The 18,239-nt window shown below is 47.8% G+C and overlaps 1 protein-coding gene across 3 annotated transcripts in view; it reads right to left on the minus strand.

Annotated features, from left to right (window-relative positions):
- Nucleotides 1-18,239, minus strand: part of BORA (BORA aurora kinase A activator) — a 911,814-nt gene that overhangs the window by 523,880 nt on the left and 369,695 nt on the right. The window lies entirely within an intron of this gene.

Genomic DNA, 18,239 nt, shown 5'->3' on the forward strand with positions numbered 1-18,239 from the left:
TTTGTGATGTGCCTCTGAACGGCTAGCGGCAGAGAACAGGGCTCTTCCGATGAATTTTTCTGTACAATGCTATTTTGAGTATCATATATTCAAAATTGCTGTTCTATGTGGTTTAAATCCTGCCCTTTGGTCATCTTGAATTTTTCCCTGCCCTCTCAGGTGAGGAAGTGCCATATAAGGGCATGTAAGGGCATGTACTTTGGGGGAGGGTGTGGGGGGGGGTCTTGCTCAGTTTTCCTGGGTTCATGCTTTGTATGTCTATGTCTGAACTGGCCAAAATGGCGGTTGGGACCGTATAGTCCCTATTAACTTTTCAGCCAGAGGAAGTCTGTCGGAAAATAAATGCAGGGATTGTAGTGGCCCATGATTGGACAGACCTTACCGGTTCAATAATGCAGTTCCTTTCCATTGGTAGGCTGGGGGAGCAGCCAGTCCAAATTTTTAAGATAAGAGGATTCTTACAGCCGTTTCCTAGGTGGACGTTTGGAGCCAAGCATCCAAAGAAGAACCTGCGCTGAAGACCCGGAAGAGTGCTGCCGTGGACAATAATTATTGCCAAAGCCATATCCTGATCACAGAAGAACTTTGTACTTCGGACTGGCCGGTCCAACCAGCTCCATGGCCTAACCCAATGTCTGAAGTGTCCCGGAACTATCCTGTGGGCCAGCCCAGTGTTGACAAAGCCTCTACTGCATCAGTGGCCATCTCGAATTGGAGCTTGGTACTCTGCAGGTCGTCAACTTGTGGCCCAATATGGTATCTGCTGATATTGCTTCTCTCCAGGACTAAGAGTGGCCTTCCTAGAGTCCAACTTTCACTGTAGTCATGAATCTTACCTTCTGACCCCCCCCGCCCCGGGTTACTTTGTTGCTGGAGGCCTGACTTCACGTTGTGGGACCCACTGTGGCTTCTGTCGTGAGGTGTCGGACCTGTCCAGCTGCAAATCTGTCAGAGCCATCCCAGAACCAGAGATCAAACATCTGCATAGCTGGACCCATTCCCAGCACAGTCTTCGGCCACTGCCCCTGCAACACCAGGTCCTCAATCAACAGAACCAATAGTAGAATCAACTGTCATCACAAACAATTAGAGGAATGGTCACTTGGAAAATCTGTTTAAGGGGCATGTGTTTACAGTCACAGAAGGCCTCAAGAACAAACAAACTTCTAGATGAGTTCAATGGGTTTTATTTCCAGTTTCGCAATGGGCCCTGTGGCTGTCCTCTCTCCAACATAGGGAAGGGAAGTCCCCACCCTAAACCAGGCTTCCCTCGACCCCAGACTGGTTCTAGTGATCGCTAATTCCTACTATCTAAAAAGGTATTGGTCTATAAGCAATTGCCTAAACACAACTGCCTTCTTGGTCTAGACTACTTCCGCAGATAATCTAGGTAACACCTATCAAGAACCCCTGTTGGATATGCCTTGCAATGGATCTGGCCACTTGCCCGAGTTTCCACACAGTTGTACTCCATTCCCTGTCATTTTACTCTGTCGGCTTCACTACACTCTCCTCCCCCTCTTCTCCATCCATTATCTGTCCCTCCGATGGTATCACTCGCGCCCAACTCTCTACTACATCTCCTCTGCTACTACTGTCCCGTCTCTACCCCACAACTCTCTCCGACACTCTCCCCACACACATTCCTCCCATCTCCACTCCACTACTTTCCCTCCACACCACTACGACTCCCTCCTCTACTCTACCACTCCTCACACAACTACTATTCCACCTGTCTGCCCAATCACCTTCCTTTCACTACCTTAGTCACCCTTCACTCAGTCGCTACTCGTACTTTTACTTCCACACCTTACATGCACACTCGTAACACGTACCACTTCTTCCACCAGCCAATATCCCACCTTCTTTATAAACTGTCTCCATGCTCTTTTCCACTGCCCTTCCTCCTTCTGGTCTCTTGGTCCGACGCATCCTCTCCTAACCCAAGCAACCCACACCTTTGTTTCCTGTTGCTGCTTCTATTCTCCCTTGGTTCTCACTTTCTGGTTCCCTGGGCCAATCTCTCCCTGCCTTCACTGTCGGGGTGGTGTTACACATCAGAAAACATAGAAGGGGGTTTAAACACTGCCCCTTTATCTTGTGCAGGCCCGCCACGATCATCATAGGCGGCATACTATGATCAAGGTTCCAGTTTGTGTGACGGTCTAAGTTCTTGGTCTGGCTGTCTTTGTTAGAGTCGTTCTGCAGCTGCTACCGATAAGTAGTTGCTCTGTCTCAAGTGACAGATGGTCTTGTGTCGAAACACTTCTTCGTAGCTATGGAGCAGGTAATCGTGTTTTTGTAAAGAGTGGATGCCAGGATTCTGGATGCAGACAATTGGTTTGGTTGTGTTTTCTGTGTCATGCAGTGGTTCCATGGTGTTATGCTGCTGGTTGGGGTGTGTGGATACCCGGCACTCCCTCGAGAAGCTTTTGTGGGCTGTTGTCTCTTCGGTCTACCACTGGGTTTGCTGGCAGCTATAGTTCCCTGGAATAAAAAGAGAAGCTAGCCAGCATTTGGGAATGGAAGCATGAGGTGATTCGGAGTGGAAAGGTACAATTTTCAATCACACAAGAACATAGTGCTATGCTTCCATTGACTACCTCCCTGTCAAATTACCAACTGCAGGGTGTGTGGAAACAAACTAGAGTCTGTCCACTTTCAGGTGGAGAATACCCTGGACATGCACTGCCACTGGAAAAAAGGGGTTTGCCGAAGCCCAGCACCAAAGCTGCACGGCCACCATGAGCAGCAGGCAACTGTCGGTTTCTCCTTGCTTGTTCACTTATAACACTGCAGTGGTCTTTCCCGGCCTTTACTTTGAAAACGTTATGCTCTTTCTTCCTGTGTAGATCAAAGGCTGTGCACCTGGAAAGCACTGCAATGGACCATCCAACCAAACTCTGAAGCATCAATTTTCAGAAATATGAGGGGAATGTGTCCAGAAGGTGACCCAGAGGAATTCAAAACGGAAGAGATTTTAGGTGGTGTTGGGAAACCTGCTGCAGCATGTAACGATTTTCTTGAAGTTGCTACCACTAAATGGATAGCTGAAACTGGAAATCCCAAAGGATAAGAGATGAATACCTGAGGCCTTGGATCGTGGTTCTTGTAAGAAAAACCTTGATTGTCCCACTAATGGTAACAAGTTCATCCAATGAAGAGTCCAGAACTGAGACTAGCATGGCACTTTATAGTTCACTAAAAACCCTGGAATAAACTGAGCACCACACACCTTCTGAACATGCTCCAAAAGAAGGGTTCTGTAAGGGGTGTTTATCAACCTGCCATCCACATAGGGATACAAGTGAATCCCCTAAAGCTTGAGATGTGCTGCCACTGGAGGACCTTGGTACAGACCCTTTAGGCATCTTTCAAATCGAAAGACATTTATACAAATAATTATGTATTCCCATTGTAAAACTCAGGCACTTACATATTCTCCTCTGGAAAAAGCATTGTAATTAGGCAACAAAAAGATCAAGACACCACCAGTTCTCTTCTTGAAGAGGCTCAAAGGGATCTGGAATCTTTACCACGTGGAAGGTTTTCAACCGAAAGAAAAGATTTAGAAATTACAAGTCCAGAATGAGTTCTATTTGATGATCAAAAAGTCCCGGGAATAACATCCCCAGTCACATTTGTGGACCAGAACATCCTCTATGGCATCTGGAGCGAAAGGACATTTGACTCCTGAGGAGGCTGGAGATCACTGTCTGATAAGAAGGCAATCCAGTGGAGCTTGTTTTAATTTCTCAATTCGTCCATGCCTTCAAAGCATACATCCAAGTTGAGGTGCAGATGTTAGAAGTGGACCTAACAGTTTGCAGGTCTGACTTGCACTGTTGCATGACCTTGCCCGTTTGGTGAAAACAATGTTTTCCTATCAAATGGCAGGTCCAAACCTTCGCCTGCATGTCAGAATAAGTTGGACGCCTTAATAAAGGCATGGCATCACATTAACACCCTGTGAAACATGCCCAAATCCACCATATCTCTGCAAATGGATAGTTACTGCAACAAGGTCTCCCCTTTGTCTGATTTAAAACAAAGAAAAGTCTGCAGACACATTTATCCATCTCTTCAAGAATTTGTGGCGAGAAGCAGGATAAACTATAGGACATTTTTCATCTGCTTTAGAGCCAAGCTAGAGTTCTGTTTTTCCCTCAATATGCTATGCTCTGTTGCCATATCAAAAGGTATGGGATACATGGGGTGCACTGACATTAATTTTCCCCAAAAGAAACAGACCAGATGACTCAGCTGACAAATTGTTTTGAACCATCATAGGTCCCTTTTTAGAAGACTTGAATTTAACATCCAAGCCCTTGGGTTAGGGTAGGAACAGTAAAGTGCTTTTTCTTAGATAGAGCAGCTGATTCAACAAACTTACGGGAGCAGGAGGGGGCGAAGGAGGAAGACTCCTTAAATCAGATTTCAGCCAACAGCTCCAGGCCCGAAGTATTTTCTGGGAGAGCTAAAACCTTTCACCAGCAGGCCTCTGTACACGTTCCTGGTCAGCTAGAACTGCTCCCTTTGGAAGGCCCTCAGACACATTTGGCAGCAAAGGTCCAATAGGAAGATGGCAGAGAAGTTTTGGGACCAGTTGAAAAGGCTGGGCTGAAGTTGTGTCGCTGAACTGGACTGCCAAATGGTGCAGAAATCGGACGCCAACTAGGAGGATGTCAAGACATACACCGACCTCAGATCAGCAATGGAAAGCCATGGGTTAGCATTAACAAAATAGAACGAGGGCTGGAGGGGACATCTGGAAAATCAGAGGTTAAGACATTGCAGCTAGTGCTGGCTGTGAATAATCACAGGCTAGTGGCTATGGTGTTGAGACAGTTTTAAAAAACATTCTCAGCTAAGGATCTAGTAAGAAGCAAACTAAAGGTGCAACCAGTTTACGCTCTAGTCTTCCAATCTCTCAACGGTAACTGCAAATGAGTTATCGTGGGACTCAGCAGAGGTAGGTGTGAAGAACAGTTAACAAAGGCAAAGTCTGTTTAGGAACAGAGATCCACACAGGCAAGTACATAAATACACCATTTATAAAGGCACACAATCAACACACTACTGAGGCGATGTATGCCCTGAGGTGGTGGGCCGATCCTGTAAGTAACATGCCGCCGTCCAAGTTTAGGGCACATCAGGCAGCTTGGAGCATGGGCCAACACTACCAGTGTCAGCCTGCGTGACGTGCCGCCTGATTGGCTGGCTTCCCGCATAGGGTGCTAATGGTAACTAAAGTCACTATATAAAAAAGCATGCACCAGTTTCCAAACCTCAAAATGGGGTACCTACCACTGTAGAATGCAACAGTTCAGTTAGAATGTATACTGTAAATGGCAAAAGTGGGGCACAGATCTAGCTCTCAACATATACCGGACTGACACCCACACACGCTAAGATGATCACAATATTTATTGTAAGAGAGTAATAACAAAGAAACAAGAGACAAATGATGCATAACATATGAGAATATCATACGTCCCTAGTTGTGTCTAATCAACCCACTGATCAATGGAGAAAAAAAGAAAAAACAGCAGAGAGGCGATGCTACTGTGCACGCCTGGCCAACCGCGAACAAACACCTACACCTGAAAGATTCCCTGGTATGCCTAACACACGTTTACATTTTTTATAAACATATTTGGTAAACATTCCTCTGCTGGCAAAATATGGCCCAATCTCTTAAAGCTGGTCCCTCTCCATGCAGAAAAAACTTCTACAAAATCATAACATCTCAATTTCTCATGAAGATATGAGATGTACTACAGACGGGGAAAAACATGCTTTCAGCTACACTGAAAGCATACAGGTGTTCAACTCTAGCGGACTCTCAAAGTTCAGAATGCCTAGCCTACTACAATGCAATTCAATGGAAAGGAGGATGTGAAAAGAGATGCAAGGTATCTTGACACCCTGACTCTGACTTCCAACACCAGACACCACGGGACATGGAATCAATGGGGACAATGAGGCTCAATGTAGGCCTTGTTTTAGAAGGCACACCATTGTGGGTTGGAGGCTACCGGGTTTGAGGCTTCCAGTGATGGTTAGGGCAGGCTCAGGCAGAGACCACAGGACAGGGTAAAGACTGCCCAAATTTGGTCACAGGAGAATCTCATCAGGCACAGAAGATGGGAGCAACCATGGTTTGATTCAGGACATGGTCGGCAGGCTCTCACGAGCAGCAAAGTCAGACCTCAGGTTCCAGCAGGTTCCTACTCGTGGGAGCAGCAAGTTGTTAAGATCTGAGCAGAGCTGTGATGATTCCATTCCAGCAACAAACCAATAAGGGGTGCAGTCCAATACTAGTCAGGTCATGCCAAATGCAAGCACAGAGACAACACAGAACTTCCAACAGCGCTGGATGCAGAGCACGGCTTCAGACTGGTTGGTCCACCAAAAGTGCAAAGCAGGAAGGCACCCTATTCAAGTCTTCCCAGATGAGCTGATGGCAGGTGTCCGAAACACAAGGGTTGGTTTACCCAATGCTTGTTGCAGCAGTCCACCAGGTCTCGGTTGGTCCTTTGGCTTAAGATGCCTGCATTTGTTGTAGACTCAAATGGTTCCAGGTCCTCCGCTTTTATCCAGATCTCAGTCCCTTCCGTAAGTGGGGGCTTGCCACCCCCACCGCAATGAAGGTAACTGCAACATTCATACAGATGGAGACTGAGAGTCAGCCTGCGACTTTACATTTTATCTAGCAACAGGACGTACCTAGGCTGAAGTTTTGTATGGGACCAGATACTACCAAAACGCAGTTTCAGTCAGTGCCCTCTCTTGCAAGTGGGCATGTCCTTATTTGGCAATTTCCCATATGAGAAGTGTTAGGAAAGATTTCCCGTAGGTGCAATTTTCCCTCCTTTTTGAACCCCCCCCCCCCCAAACTTTTTGCTTCGAGTACCTAACCTGACTTTCCTGTGGAGCACAGCCTTCAGCTGCCCTCCTCTGGGCTTTCGCTCATTTGTTTTGGGGAAACTGACACATCCATGAGGCTGTCCTGGGAAACCATGTTTCCCTTATTCTTCGACTTTGTGAACATTTCTTGGCAACATTTTATCTATGTGCCAAGTACCTTACAGTAATACGCATGGGGCCATTTTGTTTTATGCCCCTAGCCACCCTATAAGGATTTTTTGGTGTTTGTACAAGTGTGCCTAGGACGAACGGGTGGCAGCAGTTTACTTTTATAGACGTTTTACTTCATTTTTATGGACCATACCTAGTTTACCGCGTTTGCCCCAAGACTCTGGCCAGTGCCGAAAATGGTTGTGCCACGAAATCTTCTGTTCTGTCCTTTGGCCATTTTGTCTCTTTGCTTCCTCAGGTCGCGAGACCTGGATATTCCTAATTTGGGCATGCAGCCTCTCTCGGAAAAAAAAAATCAACTTTCGCAGGTTCCTGCATGTCACGTGTGTGCTAGTGCCCAGGAAGAGGGTTGGGACTGTAAGGTCCCAATCCACACTACTGGTGCCAGTATGTCTGTCTGGTAGGCCTGAATGACTGAAACCACCGTGGGCCACAATTGGCCCACATCTGGCATGCATGCAAGAGAGCAGATCTTCCATTGGCTATCTATTTTAGCGTGAACCAAATCTTGGATAAGATAAGGGGCTCTGCATCCATTCCAGGTTGATCTACTGAGGTTCACACTGAACCTCATAAGGAGCTTAGTATCCTCAACAAGAAAGCAGGCTTGAGGAACCGCTGGCGACGTACTTGGAAGGTTTGGCACCCTGACACCGCTGTTGTTCCGTCTGACCCGTTTCTTCATCGTACCAAGAAAGCCTGCAAGGGCGCTTCACCCCTTTGGAGTAGTGGGAACAACTACTCTCGGCTTCTCCTACTTACCCTAGAAAAGAGCCTCTTCAGAAGCGTTTTTTGGGCCATCTAGTGAACTGACCGTTCGAACCCAGGGTAGCGCACAAGAACGCCGTCGTCCCAAGTTGAGACTTGAGACGCTGGGAATCGCCAGCTTGTGGACATAAGCCCTCTCCCACCAATACCCGTCCTAGCTCCTCTGGGTCGTGATTTACAAGAGTGCACCACGCCGCAAGCATTTGAGGTTCCTGCATCGCCCCGCTGTGGTGACCATCGGTGAAAGTGCCTGCATTTCTCGACGCCCGGGTGCTGAGACATGCTGCACCGGAACTATCCTTCCTTGAAGGGCTGACAAAAAGCAAACATCCTGCCATGGCCGATCATCCTGTACCGCAGCTGCTGAAAGCCGGCGCGTCCTGAAACTGCAGCGTTAACACCTACAGGCGAAGTGGGCTAGACTGCCAAAGTTTGGTCCGGACTGGGTCGAGGGTCAGTGAGTACTTTCCTAACTTACCGGTGGCCTCCTGGCACATCCATTCATTCATTAATTTTTACGCATGAGTGGCCCTCAAAAGATAATCACCTTGGCTGGGATAGCTTGCGCTCCCCAGCTATTCCTGAACTCCAAAAGTCGCTCTATCTGCAAGGGTTGACCCTCTTCCAGGAATAGGAACTTATTCTTCATCACCTCAAACTCTTTCTAGAGCAGCTACAGCCCCATGAAGAGGTCCCGCTGTTTCGTTTACGCACGACTGCGTATTGTTAATACACAACTGTACTTTGAGCGCTAGGCTCCTCTCTTCGTAGGGCTGGACTACATAAATTAGGGATTGTTGATGAAGGACTGCCCAAACTGATATCTGTGTTGATTTAATCCCTTTCTGTTACAGGTTGTGGTTATTTTCTCCCCCTTACCCCCATCATCAGCCTTAGGCTGATCGCATTATTGTATACATGTTAGATAGTGAATGATCGTGTGTGGTATTGTTTCTTCATAACTGTGGTTTAATTGTGTTTTGATTATAAAGGCCTATAATAACTGTATTTTTGATATACATCTGCCCAAGGGTAATCTGTGGAGTTTTACTGCGTGCTCATTGTGGGCTTCTGATCACTCAGACCCCCCTGAGACTTAGCCTTGACCGCCTACCAAGCTACCGCAGATTGGTCTGGTTCGTCCAGAAGGTTCCCCTGATCCACTAAACTAGGGTGGCCTCCTAAACTTCTGCCCACCAGGTCAGAGTTTAGAAATCAAGGTTAACAAGAAGGAGGACATCTAGCACAAACGATGGCACATAAAAAAAGGTCTTGTATCACGAAAAACAGCCATTTTGTGTCTATGGTTCAAAAGTGTGGCAGTGAGAAGGAGGACGCAGACACGGATGGCATTTCAGCTGATTTTATTAAACAATGAAAAGGCCCATCTTTCCCTATTGCGATGGGGTATACCCTGCCTATATATAAATAACTAAGGTGCTCATCAGTAGGGTACCAAAAAAAATTAAACAAAACAAAAAAAAAAAACACACCAAGTCTGCTGTCCAAAAACTAATACTACTGACCCTACCACTATTCCACCCAAAAATAAAGTCAGGAGAATGTCTCCCTTCTCCTGATGGTCTTTTGCAGAATTCTCCTTTGCTTCAAGGATATTGCTAGTAGGCTACTTTTAAACCGTCTTGTGTCACCTCCTGTGCAAGTTCTTGCAGCTCTTTCATAAGGTCTTTAGGTTTTCCTTGTTCCCTCCGGATTGACTTCCAGGAGTCCCGTGTAGCCCTGTCTTCTCCTTTGTCCTAGGCCGATATGCCTTTTGGATTTTTTCAACAGACACCTTATGGAGAGAATCTGCTTTGGACGAATCCCGAGATGTCACTTCACCACGGGGGGCGGGGGGAGGGGGTGTTGCCTTCCCATGAGGCCAGGCTGGTGAGGGGTGGTACTCAGCTGGGGGGATCTCATGGGAAGAGGGAGAATATCTCAGGAGAACACAGTATTATTCACCCATACCCTATACACCCCTTCACTCCTCAAGCCCCACTCCCATCATAAACTCTTACATTGAGAGTAGGTCCATGTACTTCTGTAACATTTAAGATTGACATTCAAAAAAAGAATGGGACGAAGATCTTTAAGAACCCAGAGGGCTTGCCTGATCCAAGTACTGGGACGAGGTGGTCCGTAGGAGGAATAGGGACTGAGATGACGACTACAGCTACAGGTATTGCCATTGCGACAGGGTGGAGCCTGTGCCATAAAAGTGAGACAGAAGGACGACTACTGGTCTTTAGCCTGCGGTGAACCCAGGAGTTTTGAATCGCGTCCACAGAAAGAACCAGGCAGAGCGGCAGATGCAGGCGAGCAGAATGGAAGTCCAGAGGAGGTTGAGCTAGAAGTCCCGACAGTGTGGTGGCACATTGACCAGGTCGAACGGGCGGTCTGGTGACAGTCAAGACCATGAAGAAGAGAAGAGGAGCGCGGACACAAACTGACGACCGACGAGGAACGCCGGTGCTACCGTCGAGACATCTGATCCCAGGAAGAACCAGAGAGCTACCCGATTCCCGTGATGGGAACAGGGAAGTTTGGGAGGTCCGGTATGGACACGAGGCAGGCTGCGAGAGGGTCTTGCATCCAAAGAATACTTCCTCGGCCCAGTGGCCCAATGAAAACCACAGACTACCAGAGAAGGGTCTGGGACCCGAATGTGAAGATTAAGTCGGTGGAGAAGGGAAATGCATTGAGTACCACACTGTGGTCTGGGGCCCATATCAGAATCCTCTTAAGAGCCATCTATCTTGTGGAAGAACTTAGTGTAAGTCAATGTATTCATTTTTCTCTGACCGTTAGGAACGCTGTTCATTGTGTTACTTTATTTTATGGAGACATGCTTTCCTCCATACCTTTTTAAAGGATCTGCGTTTCATTTATGCAGCACACAGCAGTGTATGTGCAGTGCTGCAGAGAGCCCTTTGGGTTCTCCTTTTTATATTCTTTTATTTCTCCCGAAGAGGGATTGGGAAGTTTGCCCCCCTCCTATAAAATACATGACACGGAAGAAGGCCAGGAGACACTGATCACCCATACTATTTTGGACCAATTCCCAGTGCTCCAATGATCGACAAGTATGTCAAGCGGTACCCCCTCAGCCAGCCCTATAGACGAAATGCATAACAGATCTACCCCAGAGTGGAAAAGGCGCCCCTGGTTGCAATTAAAGACACCTCAATTGACAGTATTGATTAAGCACCAAGAAGCCACGTTACTGACGTCGATGGAGACACCACGACAGCAGTGTTAGACATGAAGCACACGTGCCATCCGCACTTCGGTACACGCACTTGAATACATGAAGAACACAAGCATACATTTGTATAGTTGGAGGACAGATACGTATACATACTGTCATTGCTTTTATTATTTTGCCATGAGCTAAATGCAGCAACGCAGAAACCGCAAGAAGCAAGAGATCCTGAACAGAGCTAGCAGATGCTTCCATGCAAATAAATTTATGGGACTCCAGGAGCACCTATGGGACCTGACAGAACCAAGTGTGGCTAACCTATGGAGAATAAACAATAGCACGAACATTGTAGAAGCCGCATTATGGTTTAGGAAACTTACAGCAGGACACAGGCCTCGAGGCAAGAGCTGAGCTGACTTCAGGCTGGACAATAGCAAACGTGTGAGACAGGACTCGTCGCCAAGGCCACCAGATATGGATGACATTCCATTCCCTGAACAGTAGCACCAGCTGTAGTACATGCAAATAATTCCTCATAATTCAGAGCTGCTCCAAATCATGGTCTCGGAACACGTGACCCGGCCGACGCAGACAATGAACAGCAACCAGCGCTGAGAAAGGGAGCAGATTTCACGCTACCAGACAGAATCTTGCAACAAAGATGCTACAATGTGAGACAAGTGTTGCACTGAGCAAAAATGCACTCAGACTAAGGTGGTACACACAAGTTACAATGCAGACACAGTCATTCTTGTTACCTTGAAAAGGTGCACCAAGAGAGGAGAACCTTTGCAGATCCCAGGGGACGTCATCTCTAGCTAATCACAGTTTAGTATCCTAGGGGTGGGTAGTAATGGGCAAGAACCAATGGTAAGACCTTCACACTGCAACATTGTTATAGATATTGACTTGGGGATGGACCAGGCCAGCCACCTGACATGGGAGAGCAAGTAGAACAACATATAGGCAACCATATAGGTTATTAGGCTCCTGACGACCAATCCCAGATGTCGATAGGTTTTCTAGCAAAGGGCCCAGGATGTAGTGTCACTCTGATGTCATTTGGGTACAAAACTGGCCTGCGAGCCAGAAAATTGAGACGTTGATGGATTTCTTCGGTCCCTGTATTTCTTTTTGTAATAAACCGCAGTTTGAACTTGCCGTTTGACTGAATCCTCAGTTTGCCCTGTGGAAGGTGTTGGGCCTTTCGAGAGTCTGCAAACTCCTAGTGGCCCTATGGTATACCTGGGAGTTTGTCCCAACAAGTTGGTAGAAGAGGAGGGTTGGCTGCGCCAGCCCGGCACCAAGTCATCTCCTTCACTGCCAAACCGGAGAGGCTGCGGGACCCTCTAATATTTCGAGAAGACGGGAAAACGTGTGTCCGTTTACAGGTTGTCTGGAGCCCCTTGTGAATCATTCTGCCCAATGTCAGCGAGTTGTCCAGGCAACCCAGGACAGGGAAGCGAGCGCCTTGACGGGGAGCTGGCAGCCGAGCAGCGCTAGCAAACTATGGAACGTAGGTATTGATCCAGTCTAGTGGCAACTGTGGGTGTGAAGGAGGGTACTGAGTATTGTTTAGTAGTGTTATAGTGAGTAGGGGCGGAAGCAGAGATAGAAGTCCTTTTTCTATCTTCAGGGCACATTCGGTCTTAAAGGTAAAAGGTTCTGGTGAATAACCTAGACTATTGACTCAAGGGCTTGGATGACAAAATTTATGTAAATAAGGTATTCCTGTGGGTTGGGCGTTTTAGCTCGGGTCATAGATGGCGGTATCCCTGTGAGGGTTCGCAAGGGAGCTAGCCTAGCTTGTGAAAGGTGAGTCGACTGTGTAAGTCTCCTAGAGTGAGGCATTTCACATGTTACGCGACGCAGCATGTGGAGTTCGATCACAAGAGAATATTGGTATACTCTGCCTGGAGCGAAGGAAGACCACTGTGGGTTTTTTGTGTGGTTTGTGAGTAACAGGCTATTACTGTGTGCGCGCAATATTTTATTTTCCTATGTTGTTCTCGTAGCTTGGCGACATCACCCTTAGATTTACATATAAAACACAGAGTTGGAGACGGTGAGGAGCTAGTATTGAGAACATGAGATTGGTAGACGAGGTGAATGAGCGGAGGTGCGCCGAAGGCGCATGTGTAAGATTGTGGGTGTGCCAGAGGAGGCGGTGGTTGTAAAGGCAGGGCGGTGTGCGGAGCACTCCTGATAAGTTGTGGAGCCAGAGAGGCTCATAGAAATTGAAAAATATCATCATTGCATTGTGACTTTTTATCCGTAAACAGCGGATTAACGAAACCCTCGACTTGACGTCAGGTAAAAGGTATTGAGATGCACCAGGGCAAGTGGAAGGGGACGGGGGGGCAGGAAACAGCCGTTCAGCATTTGTGTAAGACATTTGCCCCTCACAGAGAAAATATATGTAAATATAGCATGGAATGGTCCAAAAGTACAGATGGGAAATTGAGTTTCTCCAAAGACGTGCAGCAATCACCATTGACACACATACAGGATACCTATAAGGGCAGAAATTGACCAAACGCATGGCCATATTCGAGTTGTGGCGCATGTTTCAGGAGTAAGAGGGGGATGCCGCGAGAAGTCAGTGGATGCTAAGCCAGCAGGAGGTGAAGGACCAAGGGACCCATCCTTCTGCACCTCCACCGGCCCCTCCAAGTGTAGCATCCAATGATAGACGATTAACAGGGAATGTATCCAATGAAGGAACTAAGGGAAGCAAAGTAATATTCAAATCGGGCATACAAGCCACCACCATAAACCAAGGAGGAGAAGCCGAAAGGCGTAGGGAAGCCAGCTAGTGATTCAGGGGCGAGCAGTGAGGCGCAACAGCGCGCAAAGGAGGAGGATGATGATGGCATAAGCGCAAACAAATGGATAGCAGCGCAGGTACTTTTGAAGCTTCAAGGGAAGACAAAACGGAGAGGCAGAAGAGGCGACTGAGGCAATAGAAAGCCTGAAGAGGGACAGCAACACAACAGATTTGGCAAAACTAATGGACAAGGAGGATGAAAGGGAGAAGGCCAGGGAGGTGTGAGAAGAGCGCAAGGACAGACAGAAGCAGAGAGGAGAAACTGGAGCGGAAGGACAGGGAATGAAGACAGGAGGAAGAGAGGGCACACTTGGAAAGGGAGCGGGAAGAAAGAATCGAGAGAGATCTCAAGGAAAGGAAGAGAGAAGAAAGGGAGATGAGGGAGAAGAGGGAAAGGGAACTGGAAAGAGCAAAAAAAATGGAGAGGGAGAGATAAAACAGGAAACACAAGTTAGCAGAGAGAGAACAGAGAAAGTCGCAGTTGGCCAGATTGGCAAGGGAACGAGCGCGGAGGGAGGACGACGAGCGAGCAATAAGGGCGGTGAAGACACAGGCAGCACTGGATAGGGAAAGGAATAGATTTGAGGAGGACAGACTGACAGAACCACAGATAGCACAAACTCTCGGGGCAGGAGCGCAAATGAGGAAGATGGAACAGGCCTAGGAGCCTGGGCAGGAGGCAGCAGGGGCAACATGGATCTTAGCATGAAGCCCAACACAGACTTGACATCGAGAAGACCGTTTCACAATTTTTTGTAGCAACATGGATGGACACGGGGTCTGAAAAAGAGGACAAAAATAGTGGGGATGAAAGGGGGGGAGCAGTACCAATCATAGTCCACGGGAACGGGGACAAACGGGTGTCATGGGAGCACAGGACACATACACAGGGAGAAGAGGGGGGGTGACCCAGACAACAGACTGGTGACTTTCACCTCAAACAGCACCTATGTTAACAGACTAGAAAGGGTGGGGGTGGGGGGGGGGGGGGGGGGGGTGTGTGTGTGTGTGTGTGTGTGTGTGTGTGTGTGTGTGTGTGTGTGTGTGTGTGTGTGTGTGTGTGTGTGTGTGTGTGTGTGTGTGTGTGTGTGTGTGTGTGTGTGTGTGTGTGTGTATATATATATATATATATATATATATATATATATATATATATATAGAGGAGACAGCCATAGCTTGTTCAAGAGGACATTTGTCTCGAGCTTATGACGATAACAGGAGCGCCTATATTGGAACAAGCAGATATATGTGAAGACATTGAGGACGAGAGGGGACATCAACAAATTAGATTAACCCGAAGGACACATGAGAAGGTGACAGCATACACACAGATGCCTCTATTGGAGAGAGGAGGGGCGAGACCTCAGTATGTGCCATGGAAGCACACTGACAAGGAAAATGTGAAGTGTAAATTATCATCATTGAGCACGGGAGCTGGTAAATGGATTTATGAGATGGAGAAAATGACAGCTGGCCATAGGCTAGCAGCGGGTGACATAAAGGGACTGTTTGTATCGATATTAGGAGAAGCAGCTGATGTATGGAGGACGACGGGGTTCCCAGGGGTGACAACACAGAAGACAGCACACAACTAGGCGTCATTTGCAAACTGCAGGGCAGCAGTATGGCCAGCCTTAAGGACAATACCCAGACACATCAGACATTGTGGCAATTACGTCACGTAAGATGAAAGAAGATGAATATCCTGTGCAGTATATCCAGGAGATGCAAGAGCATTGGCGCCTCGAAACTCGAGAGCCTTGGGAGGGACAAAAAAGTAGCAATTCCTTACCACACATTAGTGCAGGGACTACTAGAGCCAGTTCAGATGAATTTGAAGAAACTGGTGGAGGTGGAAGCAAAAGGATGGCCAGAGATACAGCTCACAATCATGTATCATTGTAGACTAGCAGGAGAAGGTTAATCAAAAAGCAGAAGACAGGAAGGCAGATGAAGCGAAATTAGTACAGAGGAAGCTATCAAAGTATGCAATGGAAGGGACGGTTATAACCAGACCCACCCCACAGACACAGCAGCAGATGCAGCATCAGCCACCACAACAGTTCGCACCACCCATGGGGGGGAGGGTACATGGGGCGGGGCAGCCCACAGCAGGGTTTTCGAGTAAGGGGAGGATTACAAAGGGTACAAAGGGGGCGTGGCTTCAGGCATAGTTGCATCACTATTAAGGCGGGGTTTCCAGGAGGATTTCGGGGACATGGACAACAGATGCAGCAGAACCCAGGAGACTTTTCGGGGGGTTTTCAAGGACAAGGGAGGGAGCCACCACACTGCTGGACCTGTGGGCAGCTAGGGCACATCAAGGCTATGCCGATTTAGAGGGACAACAGAATTGTGGAGAGCAGGGCCAGCAGCCATTTCAAGGGGGCAAGAAGATTATTATGTACAGGACCAACAGCCACAAGGACAGATGCAGGGTACATATCAACAGATGCCACAAGCACAGCTGCATGTACCATAGATGCCAGCACCACTACCACATTATTTACAAGCACCACAGATCAGAGGGAGCACACAACAGCTAGCACAAATACAGACTGTTGATTCACCAGCACTCGCAGACACAGTGGCGACAGTACCCGTCAGGCGACTGGGAGGAGTTACCATGGTAGAGAACAACCCCTTCACAGGAAATGGATTGTCCATGTACCAACAATAGGACAGCCCACAGACAAACTTCATGTGTCCCATCCTGTCGGTCACACCCAACCCTGTGGAGGAACCTCGCATAGGGGTGGCGATACGTGACAAAACTTTTTCCTTTCTTGTTGACACTGGATCGACTAGGTCAAGCATTAGGGAAGGAAAATTTACTTTGTCAGGTGAGGTCATGAACACTCAAGGATTCTCTGGGGCTCGAGAAGTAGTTCCTTTTATTGATAACATCTCACCATCTATAGGAGATCATGACTTATCATTACCTCTACTTTATTCTCAACAGACACCTGTAAATATATTGGGACGAGACATGAGCAGAATAAACATGTCAATTTCATCCACAAACAAGGGCATAGTGTGCTCAACACAAAGCATATGCATGTTAAATGTAAGGCAGATAATTCAAGCCTATTGTGGACGTACAGCACAGAGGGTGGTGCCAGTAGACCCAGAGATGTCTCGATATGGGACTAACATTCCCATTACATGGATGGCAGGCATTGCAGAAAAGGTGTGGCGAGATCCAAACTAATACCTGTTCAGGCCAGAAACACCATTGGACGAGCCAGAAGGAACGATAGTGTCCATAGAAATAGAGGCAGTGTTGGCAAGAGAGGATTGGATTGCAGTACACGAGATGGATGACACTGGGAGGGCATGGAGAGCAATAACTGTAGTTGCAAAAGGGTGCAGGCAGTTGCAAAAGGGTGCAGGCTGACTACAGTGACAGATTAACTATTTCAGGAAGAGACAGGAACTGGAGATGGTGTTCGAAATGAGTAAAACCTACTGGTTACAGATACACTACAGAGCAGTGCCACAGAGAATGGCGATGGAGGTGCCTCCCTTATTCTGGGAGGAGGACATGATATGGCATTTATAACGCGCCTATACACACAAGTGTTTCACGGCATGACCAGGCAAGGAAGGGGGAAGACAGACAGTGATCTTACTAGGCCAAGTGACATTGAGAAAGCGCAAGTGCAGGGGAGACATGGCCAAAGTACCGCTGTCATGATGCCTACCCCCAGGCATCCGGACCAAGTCCATCAGCCCCGGCAGCAGGCATCTAGACATTTAGTAAAACCTCAGCAGCCCCGGCTAGGGGCTATCTCGGTTCAGTCCTGGAGCCTTAGGCGCCAGGCTCATAGTCATTATTTACCTCAGGCAGACCATGCTGCAAATGACTCCAATCCAACATGAAGCCTGAAAGGGACTATTTTACTACAGGGACTATTTTTTACTCGGGTGTGGTTCTAGGGACTTCTTACCTGGGACTACTTTTGAGGCTATTTAAACCATGCCCGACCAGCAACACACGCTTCGCGTTATTCTGCATCCGGCAGCGTAACGTTCACCGTGCCTGCAAGTCAGCTTCCAGACCTCTGCCACGCCCATCCTGAATCCGGAGCTCCTAGAGAGAAAGGAAAGTAGAGGCAAGGTTAGAAAACAAACTTTATTCCAGTTTCTCACCGGATTCCGGAACCATCACGTCTCAGCACCTGGAAAGGACATTCTTTCTACACGCGTCGCATCGCCAGCTGCAGCGCCGCGTCATACTCACCAGTCCTCACAGCACCTTTCGATCCGGCGCTGCCTCCATCATTTCTTTGCCAGGCTCTGGCATCTGGGAACAAAAGAAATAACCAATTGAGCCGA

Source organism: Ambystoma mexicanum, chromosome 7q, assembly GCF_040938575.1.
Source record: "Ambystoma mexicanum isolate Mex_15411 chromosome 7q, UKY_AmexF1_1, whole genome shotgun sequence".
Lineage (NCBI taxonomy): Eukaryota > Metazoa > Chordata > Amphibia > Caudata > Ambystomatidae > Ambystoma > Ambystoma mexicanum.